We start from the raw sequence: 18,381 nt of genomic DNA on the forward strand, positions 1-18,381 counted from the left end.
GTCAGAAATTTATTAGGCTGTGATGATGAAATGGTTCCATGTACTCCAGATAATTTGTTCACTCAGCTGGTGGTGTGCTGGTCTGTAGGGGCAAGAACTTTACCCCTGAGCCAACAATATAATACCCGGATCTACACTCAGGAGAGAGGCTTAGGGAGGTTCCATCAGAGTATAACCAGCGGGTCGCTCATAGAAACACAGAATGTAATATAAGGTTCTTCAAGTGTAAGTCCTGGACAGGCAGCAATGACATCACTGGAAATTTACTAGAAATGCAAATTCTGGCCCCCCATATCAGACCTATTACATCATAAACTTCAGGAGAAGAAACCCAGCCATCTGTGTTTTTACAACCCCTCTCAGGTGTAACTGATGCATGCTCGTGTTTGCAAACTGCTGGGTGATGGCCAGGAGGATGGATTCTAGAGTCTGAGTTGGCTCCTCAGCTCTGCCATCCACTGATTGTGACTCTTGGTCAGGTCTTCTCTGTGTCTCATTTTCCTCATCCTCAGAAACGGGGGAATGACAACAGTCATGCCTCTCTCCTGCAATTGTAGTAGAAGCAAGTGAATTCAAGTTGATGCATTCAGAACTACTATGTGCCTAACATACCACAAAGCTGACATGCAAACGTACTTATTAAAACAGAGGGCTGACAAAATAGCTCACTTGGATAGTGCAATGCTTTGCTGTATGCACAAGCCAAGTTCAATCCCAGCTCCCACCACAGTGAAAGAAGCTTTTTTGCTGTGATCTATTTCACTCTGCCTCACTGCCTCTCTGTCTCTAAAAGAGACAGACAGATTGACAGACTAGGTTGTGGTACAAATAATTGGGTCAGAGAGCTGGGTCAGACTGAGAGAGGACCAAAGTTTAGACCCCAGGATGCTGGTGAACCTATCCTGGGACTCTCTGTCTATGGCCTCTAAAGACTGCCCACATATATAATTCCTGAGGAGTAGGAAGATCAGTCTGCTGCATGGCTTGGATTGTAATCCAATTTTTGTAAACCATATCAGGTGCCTATGTAAATTATTTCCACATCTTGACTAGCTATTGGAAAGAAATCCATTTGAGCACAGAAAAGCATTATGCATTTGGGGGTTGGGGTAGGGTTGGGGCAATGCCAGAAGTTTGTGCTTAAGGATGGCTGTGGTTTCAGGGCATGGTGTGAGGCTTTCCTGTTCAGCTTGTGTTTGCATTTCATTTTACTTTAACTGTGTGTGTGTGTGTGTGTGTGTGTGTGTGTGTGTGTGTGAGAGAGAGAGAGAGAGAGAGAGAGGGGGGGGGGGGAGAGAGGGGGGGGAGAGAGAGAGAGAGAGAGAAGTCCAGATGGCCAAGGCAAAGACAAGTGGTTCAGGGATGGGGTCAGGTTCAAGGCCAGCAGGTGGGAGTGACCAGGTGCATATATGGGGGCCTGTGGTTCTGACACCTGTGATTTATGGCTCTGCCTCTCTTGGGGCAGGATATTTTAAATGAGGAATGTTCTGGAAACCTTGTGTATGGCTGCTATTATAAAAGCTGGAGGTCAAGTATTGAGCTCCTGCACCTGTTTTCCTTATCAATGCCCAGGCTTCAGCCTCTGGTCTTCGTGGTGATTGAGCTCTGCCCTTGGATGCAATGTTCTGATTGCTGGCAGTCTTACCTGGCTTAACAGCTCCTGGGAGGGAAAGAGAGCTTCATACCTTTTGGGGTTTGCAGCTCTTTTCTGACTTTCACTGGGCTTGTGGGGTATGGGGTGCAGTGGAGGGCTTATCCTCAGGAGCATAGTCAAGGACCCACCTTTGGCTTTGTTAGGAGGTTTATACAAGGTCTTGATGTCTGGGGAGCTTCAAGGAGGGTTCAGCCAGGGAGATGATAGCCAAGACCTGTTGTGCCTTTCAAGTCTCAGGGTTTAAAGATCAGCTCTCTCATAAAGGGGACTCTGAAATGCAGAAGAGGGAGCAGAGTGATCCAAGAAAGAACCTTGGTGCTTCAGCCCCATCCAAATTAGGGATGGACCCTAGGGAGCCAGAGGAACTGGGTTCCACCCCTATCCTCCCTGCCCCTCTAGGCAGTTTCCTCTATGTATCCTGTGGACTGGGACTCCCTGGCTGCCATACCTCCCTGGTCATGTGACACAGCGGTCTCTGCCCAGCAACTCCCAGCTCCCCTTGGCACCCAGCCTCTTTGGGCAGTGGGGACTAGCCGAGGTGGTGGCATTAGTGCAGCAATTAATTCACAGATAAAGTAAGTACTCTTCAGGCAGCTGACAAGCAGGAGAGCAGCAGCTTGGCTTAGATGCTTCCTCAAAGAGCTGTGACACCCTCCTCTTTAAATTCCAGGTAGGAAAGCCCATTGTGCCAAGAAGCCTGGGAGACCCAGAGAGGAAGGATGGGATGATCATGATGCATATGGGGTCTGCCCACATGATGCCCTTGATGGCCCAGACATGTGGGGGTGCCTGGGGCTCTGTGATCTTGGAACTTCACAACTGAACCTGTTTGGGGATTCCCTTGAAATTTATTGACCCAGAGTTACAAGGTGCCTCCCCACAGCCTGCTAACAATAGTAGCTGATATTTATTGAGTATTTGCTACAGCCTCATTTGCTATTGATCTGAGTTAAGAGATTCATGTGCATTATCTTCTTTAATCAATAGTCATTCAATTCCCCGACGCTTATTTGATCTGTTAACTGAAAACAGATAAACTCAGATTTTAGGTGAGTTTATTAAAGTTTCAAAGTGAAGACTCAAGGGCAAGAATTGCCTATAGATGGCTGTGAGAACTGTCCCAAACTCTGGGTCCTAGTGCAGAGAATTTACATTTTATTTTATTTTATTTTTTTTGCCTCCAGGGTTATTGCTGGGGCTGGGTGCCTGCACTGTGAATCCACTGCTCCTGGAGGCCATTTTTCCCCCTTTTGTTGCCCTTGTTGTTGTAGCCTTGTTGTGGTTATTATTATTGTTGTTGATGTCGTTCGTTGTTGGATAGGACAGAGAGAAATGGAGAGAGGAGGGGAAGACAGAGAGGGGGGAGAGGAAGACAGACACCTGCAGGTATGTTTCACTGCCTGTGAAGCGAACCCCCTGCAGGTGGGGAGCCAGGGACTTGAACTGGGATCCTTACGCCGGTCCTTGAGTTTTGTGCCACATGCGTTTAACCCGCTGCACTACTGCCTGACCTTGAGAATTTACATTTTAGACACACCTGAGAAGAAGTCTTTATTTAGAGATTTTATGGAGTAGAGTAAGTCAGACAGCATGTCTCCTCACCTGATGCCATCTATGTGTTGAGGCCAACAAGCAAGGCCATTCAGTTTTCCCTCTATTGTACCCTGTTAACCTGACTATTGAGCATCATGGACTGGCTGCTCCTGCTACACCCTTGATGGTTAGTGATCACATGATCTCAGATCAGTTATGATTTTTTGGAAATCACAAATTTCACAGCCTTATCACAGGACCAGACCAGCCACATCCTGACTTCTGACTTGCACATGTGTCCAGAAAGATAGTAGGTCAGGCTGATTGCTTGGTCAGCTTACAGTCACTTGGACAGGATTGGTACAGAGCAAACTAGATATGGTGCCTACCCTGTAGAGCTTCCCCACAAGGACTATTCTTCTCAATTCTTCCTGTTTCCAGACAAAGAGGCAAAGGAAAGGGAAAGAGAGATCTCACAGCTAAGCTAAATAGCAAAAGCCAAACCAAGTATGTCCAAGCTCAAGTGCCTGCCTGCATGGGGCCACCTCACAAATGCTCCCCACCCAGATGCACAGGCCTTTGAAGGCTTCCAGATAGCTCACCTGGGTAGTGCTCCTGTTTTGTCATGTATACGACCAGTCTCCAGCTTGGTCCCGAACTCACTGGAGGAAATTTCAGTACTGTGGTGTCTTTCCCTCTCTCCTACCTCTCTATTTCTCTCTTTTTGTCTGAAAAAGACTAACAGTGGGGTAAAGTCCCAGCAGTGACTTCCTGTATGTTGACAGTAGTATCAGGCCTTTTTTTTCTTTTGTTTTTAATCACTGCTTTTATTTATTTATTGCTTCCAGGGTTATTGCTGGGGCTCAGTGCCTACACTATGAATCCACTGCTCCTGGAGGCCATTTTTTCCCCATTTTGTTGCCCTTATTGTTGTCATTATCGTTATTGTTGCCATTGAAGTTGTTGTTGGATAGGACAGAGAGAAATGGAGAGAGGAGGGGAGACACAGAGAGAGGGGGAGAGAAAGTGAGACACCTGCAGACCTGCTTCACCGCTTATGAAGTGACTCCCCTGTAGGTAGGGAGCTGGGGGCTCGAACTGGGATCCTAATGCTGGTCCTTGCACTTCACACCATGTGCACTTAACCCACTGTGCTATTGCCCGACCCCTATTCCTTTTTATTTATTTATTTATTTATTTACCACCAGGGTTATCACTGGGGCTCTCAGTGTTGGTGCTACAAGGAAGCTATTTTTTCCTTTTCTTTCTATATATTTTTAATAGGACAGAGAGAAGTTGAGAGGGGAGGGGAGATAGAGAGGGAGAAAGACAGACACCTGTAGACCTCCTTCACCACTCAAGAAGTGCCCCCCCCCCGCAGGTGGGAAGCAAGGGCTTGAACCCAGGTCCTTATGCATAGTAATGAGTACCCTCAACTTAGTACCTCACCGCCCAGCCCCACTAGTGTCAGTCTTTTCTAATTTCAGAGGGTTCTGGATGGCATGGGAGTGAGGAACAGGAAGGAAAGCAGAAGACCTGGCCTCTGGAAGAGGCCCGCAACAGCTGGAGAAACCAGAGTCCCCCTCCCCACACACATACCAGAAACTAGGAACTAGCAGAAATCAAGAGGTAGGGATGGGGAGGGACAGGCTACCCCATACCAGGAGGATAGTGAGAAGCTCTGTTCACTCACCCCTCATTGCAGGCCCGACTAAGCAGTGTCAGTAAATCGTAGCCATTCTGGGTCTGGCATGTAAAGGAGAAGGGATCGGGGTGGGGTAGGGCATGTTTTCTCCTTCCACATACAGATGGAAAGGGATAGTGGCTGACCTTAAACTGTACAGCCAGTCTGGAGTGAGAGGACATCTGAATCTGGGGACAAGTGAAGTCCTTCCTTGACTATGCTTGAAGCAGAATAAGATCCCCCACCTCTACCTCAAAGCAATGACCTAAAGCAGTGAGGCCCAAACACACCAACACACCAGTGCTCAGTTCCTCTAAGTTATCTAAAGATAACTTTAAGTTTAAAGCTCCTCAGAAAGTTGGAGAGTAGGGAGCCCCAGATATGGAGTTGGGACCTGGGCAACATGACACCCACTAGGGTTTGAGTTCTGGCTCCGTCGCCAATTGGCTGCATCACCTGAACCTCACAGAACTTCAGTTTTCCCATCAGCAAAATGGAGATGTATCAACAGTATCTGCCTCACCAGCTGTGCGGAGGCATAAAGGAAATGATGTGACTGGGAAGAGGCGTGGGCGCCAAGGTCACCTGGGTAGGGGGCCATGAACACACCCAGCTCCGTTTACTGAAGCTTAGATAATGTGTGGAGGAACAATGCTTTTATGGGTCCTTGGGGGTTGAAAACCCAACTATCCAAAAGGGCCCAGAGACAACATACATGGGTAATGTAGACCAGAAAGGTGCTTAGGGAGGGTGTGGCCTGTGGGGAAATGGAGGGAGCAGAGCCCTCATATTACAATGCACTGAACATGTCCAGAGCGCCTGGTGTTGTGAGAGAAGGCACACAGCAGATAGCTATGATGTAAAATCTCTTGGTTCATAAAATATTGGTAACTCTTTCAGAATTCTTTGAGAGCCCTAAGCGAAACTCAAAGCAGCCTGTCTCTAGCTGTGACAGTATAGTCACTATACTGAGGGTATTCAGTTGACCCCTGGCAGAGTAAGTGCCAAGGGAGCTGGCTGGAGCCCGCTAACAAAGCAGCCTGGGGCAGAGGAGCAAGGGAGGGCTCCTCCTAGTCTTACCTGTAGGCCTTCCCCAGCGGCAAATCCTTCTGCCCAGAAAATTCCTGGAGGTTCCAGAGCACCAGTCCAACTAGACTTTTGGCAGCCAAGGACAGAAAAGGAGTGGCTTTCCTATCCCTCAAGGTATTCAGTCTGAGTGGGGTGGGGCATGTAGATGATAAGAAGAGATCTATGTGTCAAATTAAGGTCCTGTGCACTTGTTCTGTACAACTAAGAAATGTTGGTTAAGTGAGCATCCTGTTTAGAAATTAAGTGGTTATTAGATGTGAAGCATCGTGTCTTCATGCTCTTTCTCCCCAGGAGGTAAAGGCCTTCGAGAGGGAGAAAATAGATCCTAGAGACCCAGTCAGGTCTGGTCAGGCATAGCAGACCTTGAGCTAAATGGGCCCACCATCTTCCCTAGATGTCTTTGGGCCTGGCTTCTCATTGCTGGACTGTTCCAAGTCTCCAGGCTGACAATAGCCCTGTGGCTTTCACCTCCCTTGCCCCCTCCCCTTTCCTTGCCTTCTTGTCTTCTTCCATGAGCATCCTGTCCTTATTGATCCCCTTGGTAACTGGAGATGGACAGAACTCAGGATGAGAATAGAAACAATGGGGGAGGGGAGACCTCTATGAGTGTGGAGGGCAGTGGGGATGGGAAGGGAGGGGGTGATCAGAGAGAAAACAGCCTTTTGCTGCCCGGATGTGTATTCCCAGCCTTCCTTAGGGAACTGGGGAGAAGGGAAGTATGTGAGGTTATTCTGAGCACTGATTCCTTTTTAGTCTTTGAGGTGAAGTCTCGGAGACTGGGCTTTCTTCTTCAGCCATTCTAATTCTCATCGCCCAGCAATTTTTTTTTTTGGAAGGATGCCTGTGTGTGGTCTCCTCATTGAGTCCTGCCAGGGAGGATCACTGTACCCAGTACTCAGATTTATAAACTGAAGCTTTTGGGGTGGGGGAATAAGAAGGAGAGGTGGATGTGGTCAGCAAGACAGCTCACCTGGATAGCATACCTGCTTTGTCTGCCATACTATCCGGTTTCCTGCCTGACCCCCCGATATGCTTGAAAAAGCTTCATTGCTGTAATATCTTTACTTTCTCCTTACCACTCTGTCTGAAAAAGTCATCTCAGAGTGGTGAAACCCTTGTGACAAAAGAGTAAATCAATAGATAAATAAAATGAAAGTGGTGGATGTGTCCATTCAGATGGCTCATGTCAGAACTACAGAAACTAATGGGTGTTTGTGAGCCCTTGTGTACTGCTGGTGGGGATGAGAAATGCGACAGCTGTGTGGAGACCATTTGGAAACTCCTCAAGAAAATAAAACAGAATTTCCACATGATCTAGCAATCTTACTTCCAGGTACATACTCAAAAGTAGTGAAAACGGGTTTTGTAGAGGTAGTTGTACACTGTATTCATAACAGCACCACTCACAGTGTCTGAAGTCACCCAGCACTCACTGAGAAATGACAGGTCAACAAAATGTGGCTCGTCCATACAGGGGATACTAGCTAGGCCTTCTCAGCACTGGATGATTTTCATTTTTCTTCTTCAGAAACAAAGAGACAAAGAGACAGATAGAGAGATAGACAGAGAGACTACAGCACCAACGCTTCCTTCAATGTGGTGGATGCCAGGCTTCAACCTGGCTTTCATACATGGCAAAGCAACACACTATCCAAGTGAGCTATTTTGCCAGCCATATACAATGGAATATTATTCAGTCTTACAATGGAAGGAAATTTTTTAATGGCTGCTGGGAGCCATGGGTTTCTTTATTAGATAGAGACAGCTAGAAATTGAGGTAGGAGAGACAGAGACGCCTGCAGCTTTCCCCCCTGCAGGTGGGTACAAGGACTTGGGTTTGAGCCCCATGTACTGTCAACTAGGTGTGCCACCACCCAGCTCCGATGGAAGGAAATTCTAACTCATGGTACAGCATGAATGAAAGTTGAAGGTGTTATTGTAAGTGAAATAAAACACTCACCAACAACAACAACAACACAATGCTATATAAATTCACTTGTAAGAGACCTAGAGAGGTCAGGTTCATAGAGACAGGCAGTACAATGGTGGGTGCCTCGGGTATCAGGGCTGTGGGATATAGAGTTATTATTCACTGGGTATAAACTTTCTGCTCTGGATAATATAAAAGCCTTAGATTGTGATGGTGGTGGTATCACAATAATGGGAATGGATTTTATGCTGCTGGGTTATGGTAAAATCCTAATCTTTATGCTTTGGAAATTTTACAATTAAAAAGAAAAAATAAGCAGATGGCTGCACAGTTTCCACATCAGACTGTCACAGTATAAATTCTGGTTCAGGCATGACCCTGAACATCTGTCTGTGCCTCCTCTCCCACTCCCATAGCATGGACATAGTGACTATGGGTTTGCATGCAATAATAATGGTAAACATTATTTCATGCAATTCTTCTTCTTCTAGCGTTTGCCCTTCTTCCGTAGCCAGTCAACAGCATCAGGTTGAGCCTGATGTAAAGTTTCGAGACCTCCTTTGAATCTGGAGAGGTGGCAGTCGTTGACTATGTGGGTCATACTCTGTCTGTAGCCGCAGGGGCAGTTCAGGTCGTCTCTGGCTCCCCAGCGATGGAACATAGCGGCGCACCGGCCATGGCCTGTTCGATAGCGATTGAGGAGGGCCCAATCATAACGTGCTAGGTCAAAGCCGGGTTGACGCTTGCAGGGGTCTGTGATGAGGTGTTTGTTCTTTACCTCAGCTGACTGCCAACTCTGTTTCCAAGAGTCTGGAACAGAGAAGTTCAGTGTAGGCGTAGGGGACCAGATTGGGTGATGAGACGTCAAGCGTTGGACAGGGTGGGCGAAGATATCCGCGTATATTGGCAGGTCTGGTCGAGCATAGACGTGGGAAATGAACTTAGATGATGCCGCATCCCGACGAATATCTGGCGGGGCGATGTTGCTAAGAACTGGCAGCCATGGAACCGGGGTGGAACGGATGGTTCCAGAAATTATCCTCATGGAGGAATATAATTTGGAATCGACCAAGTGGACATGGGGGCTACGGAACCATACTGGGGCACAGTATTCTGCAGTGGAATAGCATAATGCCAGAGATGATGATCGTAGTGTGGAAGCACTCACACCCCATGAGGAACCGGCCAGTCTTGCAATGATGTTATTCCTCGCGCCCACCTTTGCTGCAGTTTTTATGAGATGTTCATGAAATGACAGAGTGCGATCGAGAGTAACGCCAAGATAGACTGGCTGGGCTTCATGCCGGATTCTCGTATCGCCAAGCTGCACATTAAGCTCACGCGAGGCCGAGGCATGGTGTAGATGGAAAACAGATGATACCGTTTTTGCAGTGCTAGGGATTAGTCGTCATTTTTTACAGTAATCAGATATCAGAGACATGTCTTTTGTGAGTGTTTCCTCGAGGATGTCGAACTTGGATGCCTGAGTTGCACAGCAGATGTCATCGGCGTAGATGAACTTCCTTGAAGTTTCTGGGAGGTCATTGATGTAAATATTAAACAGCATAGGAGCCAGAACAGAGCCCTGGGGGAGGCCACTTGAGACAAGTCTCCATCTGCTAGACTTGTCACCCAGATGCACCCGGAATCTTCTGTTTTGGAGAAGAAACGTTATAGTGTTGGCCACCCATGGAGGCAGGCATCTTGAGATCTTGACTAGGAGACCACAGTGCCAGACCGTGTCATAGGCTGCTGTGAGATCAACAAAGACAGCACCCGTCTTTAAATTCTTCTGGAATCCATTTTCAATGTAAGTTGAGAGGGCCAGGGCTTGTTCGCAGGTAGATCTTCCTGGGCGGAAACCAGCTTGGGTGGGTGATAGGAATTTCTCTGTAAGAGGAGAAATACGTGACAGAAGCAGCAATAATAATGATAAACACTTAGAGCTGAGGCAGACCCTGGGGATCAAGCAGTGATACCAGAGCCATCCTTCTGTCAACCCAACACCTGGGTCACAGGGTACATCATGGAGGCCTTGCTACCTAGGAGAGGTCCTGGTGGGATTTAAAGGTACGCGGCAAACAGCTTTGAAGGAGAAACCTGAAAAGCAAATAGGAACAAATGAGGTGTGTGGCATCCCTGGCAGAGGAACAGCAGATGCAAAAACCCTGCATTCAATACAATGAATCGGTAGGCGGGGCAGGAAAGGGGTCTTCTAAGAACATAAGTGACTCCAATATCAGCTGTAAAAACACAGTAGAGCAGTGAGTCAGGTCCAACCAGCCAAGCAGTGAGTGAGCTTTATTCGAAGTTCAGGGATAAACATTGCAGGAAGCAGACATGTCCCCAGTCACATTTTGGTCTAAGGTGGATGATATACATGACACTCTGTAGAGTCTAGGGCAGGGATATGCAATCGAGGTTTGTGTAAGCTCCGTGCTGACATTTACACAGTGACGAAACCACCAATGAAAGCATTTCTTAGAATATGCCCCCTCATTAAGTGACATGTGGCTGCATATGGCAGGGAAAGGACATGATCTGATTCTGAGACTTGAAAATCTGTGTTGGAAAGGAGACCTGGAGGCAGCAGGGACATCAGGCAAGCTCTCCCTAGACCTGAAGCAGCCTGGACTGGGCTCTGGCCATACAGGTCAGAGCCGTGAACCCTAGGGATGGCCCTGAGAGGCAGAAAGTAGGCTGGGCTAGGAACACTGGACTATTGTGGAGAAAGAAGTTTCTGGAGGAGTTTTGTTTGTTTGTTTAATTTTTATTTCTAAAATGGAAATATTGACAAGACCATAGGATAAGAGGGGTACAATTCCACACAGTTCCCACCACTAGAACTCTGTATCCCATCCCCTCCCCTGATAGCTTTCCTATTCTTTATCCCTCTGAGAATATGGACCCAAGGTCATTATGGGGTACAGAAGGTGGGAGGTCTGGCTTCTGTAATTGCTTCCCTGCTGAACATGGGTGTTGACAAGTCAGTCCATACTCTCAGCCTGTCTCTCTCTTCCCCTAGTGGGGCAGGGATCTGGGGAGGTGAGGCTGCAAGACACATTGGTGGGGTTGTCTGCCCAGCAAAGTCAGGCTGGCATCATGGTAGCATCTGGAACCTGGTGGCTGAAAAAGAGTTAAGCTATAAAGCAGAACTAATTGTTGACTAATCACGAATCTAAAGACAAGAATATTGCAGATGAAGATTTGGGGCCTCCATTTTAGAAAAAGGCAGTAAGTCTATTTCAGGTATGTTTCAATAGGTCCATGACCCTACTAAGTTTTTGCCTGAGCTTGATATCTAACATGCAGGTGACCTAAGTTATTGTCTGGGGAGATGGTATCATAGTTGGCAAAAGGACTAGAAAGCAGGATCAGGGAAGAGAGTAGCTCCCAAATATGAGAAAAGTATATAAATATTGTTAACTGTAAACCCCATTGATTTGATCTGGGGCCCATAGTCAGGACAGGAGCCTATGTAACCTCTGCATCCCTGTAGGTCTGAGCTGGCATTCTATAGTCAAGGCTAGCAACATTCCAGACTGCACTAATTTCAGGACCCATCATCCTCTGGAGGATTTTTTTTTATATTAAAGTGCTTTTTGTTTGTTTGTTTGTTTGTTTGTTTGTTTTGTAGCCTCAGAGGTTGCACAGTGGTTAGAGCTTTGGACTTCAAAGCACAAGGGTTCTGAGGTCAATCCTTGGCATCAATGTGCCAAAGGGTTGCTTTGGTTCTCTAAGTATGGCAGCTCACATGTTACCATGTGCAAGGACCTGGGTTCAAGCCCCAGGTCCTGCCCACCTGCCATAGTTAAGCTTCATGAGTGGTGGAGTAGTGCCAGAAGTGTCTCTCTCTTTCTCTCTCTCTTCTCTGTCTGTCTCTGTCTCCTCTCTGCCTGTCTCTCACTCTGTTAAAAGGAAAGGAGGTAAGAAAAAAGAGAGAGAGAAAGAAAGAGAGAGAACCATCACTGGGAATGGTAGAGATATGTAGACACCAGGTCCCAGCAATAACCCTGGTGGCAATAAGATTGACCTTTTTGGTGTACAGTGCTGTGAATATTAATGCATGCATTGATTCATGTAACATCATCACAGCAGAGACATAGAACAGTTCCATCTGCTTAGAAAATGTTATAAAAGAGGGCTGGTGGTGCCTTACTCAGTGAGCACACACATTATCATGTGAAAGGACCTGGGTTCAAGTCCCTAGTCCCCACCTTCAGGGAAGAAGCTTTATGACTTTATGGAGCAATGCTGCAGTGTCTTCCATTCTCTCTGTCTCCCTCTCTATCTCAGTCTGTCATTCACCCTCTATCAAAAAAGGAGGGAAGGAGGGTAAAGGGAGGGAGGGAATGTTCACTGGGAGCAGTGGAGTTGTGCAGGCACTGAGCCCCAGTAATACCTCTGATGACAACAATAACAAAACATTATAAAAGACTCCTGCTTGCAGCCCTGCCCCTGCTGTTCTGCATCATTCATTGTCCCTATATCATCACCCTTTAGTCCACTGCAAATGTTCAGTAGGCAAAGTTTGCATACTTAGATCGGGTTCTTACACCACAGTGCCTTTCATGAATAGCCTGTTTCCTGTCAAGCAAGGTCCTTTAAGAAATTCTGTTGAATTATAATTAGCAAACAATTTATTGTTGGAGGTGTGTGACATAATAGCTGATATGTGTATGAATTGCAAATGATGACCACCATGAGTCCAGTTAACACATAGCTATGAAAAAAAAAGTTTTTGTATGATGGGGACTTTTAAGATTTTTCTCTCTTAGCAACAACTTTGGACTGTTGATAGAGTCTCAGTAACTGACACCCCTGCTGGCCATTACACCCCAGGATGCACTGGTCAAGTGCTCAGAGGTGGAATTGTTGTGCCGTAGAGTAGTTCTGTTTCTCAATATTTTTTTTGTCATCACTGGGCCAGCACTCTAAGTTGATCTATATTTTTCAGATAGAGAGAGAGGCAGAGGTAGAGAGAATGAGACCACAGTACCAAAGCTTTTCCTAGGGTAATGGGCTCTGGCTGTTGGATTCATATTCCTGGCTCGAACCTGGGTCACATCATGGCAAAGCAGGTGTACTCTCTCGGTGAGCTATCTTGCCTTTTACATTGTTTTATAAAAAAAATTATTTATAAAATAAAAAATAGAAAATATAGAGAAAACTATAGGATAAGAGGGGTAAAATTCCACACATTTCCCACCACCAGAGTTCCATATCCCACCCCCTCCACTGGAAGCTTTCCTATTCTTTATCTCTGGGAACATGAACCCAGGATCATTATGGGGTGCAGAAGGTGGAAGGTCTGGCTTCTGTAGCTGCTTCTCTGCTGGCCGTGGACGTTGGCAGATTAATTCATACTCACAGCCTGCTTCTATCTTTCCTTAATGGGGTAGGGCTCCAGAGAGATGGGGTTTCAGGGTACATTGGTGAGGTCGTCTTCCCAGGGGAGTCAGGTTGGCATCATGGTAGCATCTGCAACTTGGTGTCTGAAAAAACATTAGGATATAAAGAAGAACAAATTGTTTAATAATCTGGAACCTAAAGGCAAGAATATAGCAGATCATATTTGGGGTTTCCATTTTGAAAAAAGCTAGTAGGTCTATGTTAGACATATTCCAATGGACCCATGACTTTACTAATTTTTGCCTGTGTCTGACAGCTAACATGCAGGTGAGCTAAAGGTATTATCTGGGGAGATGGTGTCAGGGTTGAAAACAGGACTACAAATCTGCATCAGGGAAGAGAGTAGCTCCCAAATCTGGGAAAAGTATATAAATACCATTAACTGTACCTTTACATTGTTTTTAAAGGACCCTCTCCATTTTGTTTTCTGTGGTGGACACACCAATCTACATTTCCACCCACAGTGCACAGGGCTCCATTTCCTCCACAGCCTTATGAGCACTTGCCATTTTCCTTGGGGGGGTGGGCTTTTCTGTGTAGTGGTTCAGTGTGTGGCTGGAGGGACCACAACTCACTTTATCCACACACCCATTGTAGAGATTCTGAGTGGCTTTTGGTTTGGAGCAATTATGAACAGAGTTGCTAAAAGCATCAGTATATAGTTTTGTTTTGTTTTGGGAGGGGGCAGGAGCTTTCATTTCCCTTAAGTACCCTGGTGTAAAGTGGCAGAGTCACGTGACAAGCAGTTTTCTGGACTGCCTTCCCACTGAAGGCAGCAGGGTTTCTATTCCATTCCCCTGGGGGGACCTGTTGCTGTGAGCTGCCTTTTGAGGTGTCTGGAGATTTTGGACAAATGAGTCTGAAGTCTGGTGAGAGTGGGTGCCAGGGTCTCTTGGGCTCAGAAATGATCCCTCATGCCGGAGAATGTGTGTGAGAAGTTGTGATGTAGGGAGAGTGCCAGGCTAGGATGGAGGGCTGAGAAACTGGACAGTGAAGGCAGGACTCCCAGAATGAGGAGGCAGAGAGGGGAGAGTACCTGGAAAGACTCAATCAAAAGCCTCACAGAGGAGTGTTTCTTATGGAAGGGGTTGGAGAATGAAGACCATTTGGGGATGCATTCTGGGTGAATGCAAACATTTTCAAAACAATAAATAAAGGGTGTCGATAAAGCATTTGAGAAATTTGGTATGGTGGCCAGGCAGTGGTATACCTGGTTCAGTGTACATGTTACCATGCACAAGGACCCAGGTTTAGGCCCCTGACACCCACCTGCAGGGGTAAGTTTCACAAATGGTGAAGCAGTGCTCCAGCTGTCTCTCTCTCTCCCTCTCTCTCTCTCTCCCCCTCTCTATTCCCCTTCCTCAATTGCTTTCTGTCCTATCAAATTAAATAAATGAAAGTTAAAGAGAAAGAGAGAGAGAAATTGGATGCTTAAAGGGCATGGTGACCCAGAGGTGCTTCCTGGGAAGGGGAGGCAAAGGGCACTGCTAGTCTGGTAGGACTCATCCCAAAATGAAGGGACAACAACTGGGGAAATGGCTCAGCCAGTAGAATTTGGGATTTGAGTACCTGACACCATATATGCTGGAGTAGACCTCTGCTGTTTCCCCTTTCCTCTCCAGGAAAAAATTTTTTTCTTTCACTGAAGATGCAGAAAAGGCTGGAGGATGTCAAAGGAAACTGTTAGGGGTAGAGAGGTCACCATGCAGATGTGTATGGAGAAAGAACAGGTGCATGTGGACAGGTTTCATATTTTAGCCAGAAACACCATTTCTTTCTTTCTTTCTTTTTTTTTTTTTTTGCCTCCAGGGTTATCACTGGGGCTTGGTGCCTGCACTACAAATCCACTGCTCCTGGAGGCTATTTTTCCCCCTTTTGTTGCCCTTGTTCTTTATTGTTGTTGTTGTTGTTGCTGCTGCCATTGTTGTTGGATAGGACAGAGAAAAATGGAGAGGAGGGGAAGACAGAGAGGGAGATAGATACCTACAGACCTGCTTCACTGCTTGTGAAGCAAATCCCCGCCCCCGCAGGTGGGGAGCCCGGGGCTCGAACTGGGGTACTTAACACTGGTCCTTGTGCCTCACGCCATGTGCGCTTAGCCTGCTGCACTACCGCCCGGCTCCCTAGAAACCCCACTTCTTACATACCTAGCGGCCCTCTATCAATCCCTGAATCCAAGGAAAGCCTTCCTGCACCACCCCCGAAGAGGTCACCTTGATGTCAAAGAGGAATGGTGTTTGAATTCTGCCCTTTTCATTTTGTGCTCTGTGGCCCAAAGGAAGTCTCTTTAATTTCCTGAGCTTCAGTTTGCCCACTTTTAAAATGGACCCTGCTGTAGTGAGGACGGTCTGAGAGCTGCAGGTTGGCACAGTGGTTGACATACAATAGGTGCTCTGGAGGTGGGAGTTTTGTTATGTGTAAAGAGTCAGGATCAGTCTCTGAGCACAAGTTCCATTTCTGGGCTGCAGCCCACCCTTTCCTGGGAGGACCCTCCCTAGCCCAACAGAATCCAGATCTCACCTCCCTCCTCCTCTCCTAGGCCTTTTTTTTTTTTTTTTTTTTTTTTTGCTTCCAGAGTTATCACTGGGGCTTGGTGCCTGCACTATGAATCCACCGCTCCTGGAGACCGTTCGTTCCCCGTTTGTATTGGACGGGACAGACAGAAATTGAGGAGGGAGGAGGAGATAGAGAGGGGGAGAAGAAGATAGATACCTGCAGACCAGATTCACCACTTGTGAAGCAACCCCTCTACAGGTGGGGAGCCAGGGGCTCAAACCAGGATCTGTGTGCACTTCACCTGGTGTGCCACCACCCAGCCCTCGGAGGCCTCTTTATTAGTTTTCAGGTTTGTGGATTAGAGAACCTGGAGCCAGGCAGCGACACACCTGGTTAAGTGCATAAGGGTCCAGTTTCAAGGCCTTGGTCCACCTGAAGGGAGAAAACTTCACGAGTGGTGAAGCAGGGCTGCAAGTGTCTCTCTGTCTCTTTCCCTCTCTCTCTCCCTCTCCCCTCTCAATTTCTCTCTGTCTCTATCCAATAATAAATATAATAAATAATAAATAATAAATTTATCCAATAATAAATAATAAAATAAAACAAAAAGATCTTAAAAAATAAAAATTTTTTTTTTCTTTTTTGCTACCAAGACTTTGCTGGGGCTTTGTACCTTGTGTGATTCCACTTCTCTGGTGGACACTTTTCTTTCATTTTTTTCAGCTGGAGGGAGAGAGACAGAGAGAGAAGGAGAGACACCACAGTGCTACTCCACTGCTCGTGAAGTCTCCCCTTTGCAAGCTGCTCCCATGCATAGTAAAGTGTGTGCTGTATTGGGTGAGCTATCTCCTGGCCCCAGTGTTAATGTTCAGTGCCACCAAAGGCACTTGGGCAGAGAAGGGGTTTGGACCGGCCCTGCATAGCCCAGCCCCCACCACAGCCGCTCTCCTGGGCATGGAAGCTGCCTCTGGCTTTATAATGGGTAATAGGATTTATCAATAGACTGGAGGAGGTGATGTACGTTAAAGCACTTAATAGAAAAGGACTTCGCACAGAAGCCCAAATTTGATTTGGCCAATGAACTCAACTGCCGGTCTGATTTGTTCCAGGACGAGGACCCGGCAGCATTTATCCATATTAACCTGGAAGAGCCGGGTCCTGCTGGCTTCTGAGGCCCCCACACTGTCTCCCTGCAGCTCTGAACCCACCAAAGGCTCTCGGGCCTTGACTGGTGACCTTTTCAGCTAGATGCTTCCTGTCCCTTAGCATCTGGGAGCTCCTCCCCTCCTTTGCCCCAGTCCTGCCTCCATTGCATAAATCAGCTGGAAGTCTGGTTTTTCTTTACCAGGTTTCCCTGACCACCAGTCCCAACTGTGTGCGTCTTTCTGCTCACCTTTACCTCTTAGTCTGACTGTATTCTCTGGACTTCCCTCCTGAGTATTGCTTATATTTCCCACTGCCCCCATCTCTACATGCTGCTTTGCCCCATCCAAGTACATGGTGTCTGCAAAGACAGAACAGAGAGCTAGTTCACTGGGTAGGGCAGATGCCTTGCCGTGCACCACATGGAAGTGCCATAGCACCAGGGGAAACTCAGGTACTGTGGTCTCTCCCAGTCAATCTATCTGAAGAAAAAGCAGCCCAGAGGAATGGAGTTTCACATGTGTGAGGCCCTGACTCCTGACAGACAAAAAAAAAAAAACTCCAAAGTCCCAAGGCATATTTTCCCACCACAATTTAACTCAGTCCTGGAGGTAAACAATAGAGAAGATCATGCATGGGCAGGTGCTGGGTCACATCCACCATGTTGTCCCCTCAGGGTATTGCCAGTTCCCACAAGAGTTGAAATGATATTCCCAGAGTGCCTTGTTCCACCATGTTGTCCCCTCAAGGCATTGTAAATTCCCATGAGAGTTGAAACAGTATTCCCAGAGTACCTTTCCCAACCAATCCACTTCCAGGTTTTTGCCCTATAAAGCCCTCCTGCCTCCGCCTCTCTCTCTCTTGCCCGCTTTTCACATTGGTGACTGAATGCAGGGAAGGGTGTTGCATAGCGGGAGGTGGCCATTTTGCGGAGGCAGCCATTTTGCTAGCTCCACGTGGCCTGAACTGCTGCGCTTCCACCCAGCTCTGAGGTGCCCGCATGAATAAAGATTTGTGTTCCCTCTCCACTTCGGATCTCCTCTCTCTCCTCCGTGGTGCAGCCCGACAGGCAAGGGTAGATAGCATAATGGTTATGCAAAGAGACTCCTGCCTGAGGATCCAAAGTCCCAGATTCAGTCCCCAGCACCACCATAAGCCAAAGCTGAGCAGTGCTCTAGATGGGGTGGGGACTGGATAAAAAGATGATGCACTGGGAGCTGGGCAGTAGCACAGCAGGTTAAGTGCACATGGCAGGAAGTGCAAGGGCCAGCATAAGGATCCTGGTTCAAGCCCCCAGCTCCCTACCTGCAGGGGGTCACTTTGCAAGCAGTGAAGCAGGTCTGCAGGTGTCTGTCTTTCTCTCCTCCTCTCTGTCTTCCCCTCCTCTCTCAATTTCTCTCTGTCCTATCCAACAACAACAGCTATGACAACACAATAACAAGT

At 47.2% G+C, this 18,381-nt stretch overlaps 1 protein-coding gene across 6 annotated transcripts in view; it reads left to right on the forward strand.

Annotated features, from left to right (window-relative positions):
- Positions 1-18,381, forward strand: part of NTNG2 (netrin G2) — a 75,296-nt gene that overhangs the window by 42,027 nt on the left and 14,888 nt on the right. The window lies entirely within an intron of this gene.

Source organism: Erinaceus europaeus, chromosome 10 (assembly GCF_950295315.1).
Source record: "Erinaceus europaeus chromosome 10, mEriEur2.1, whole genome shotgun sequence".
Classification (NCBI taxonomy): domain Eukaryota; kingdom Metazoa; phylum Chordata; class Mammalia; order Eulipotyphla; family Erinaceidae; genus Erinaceus; species Erinaceus europaeus.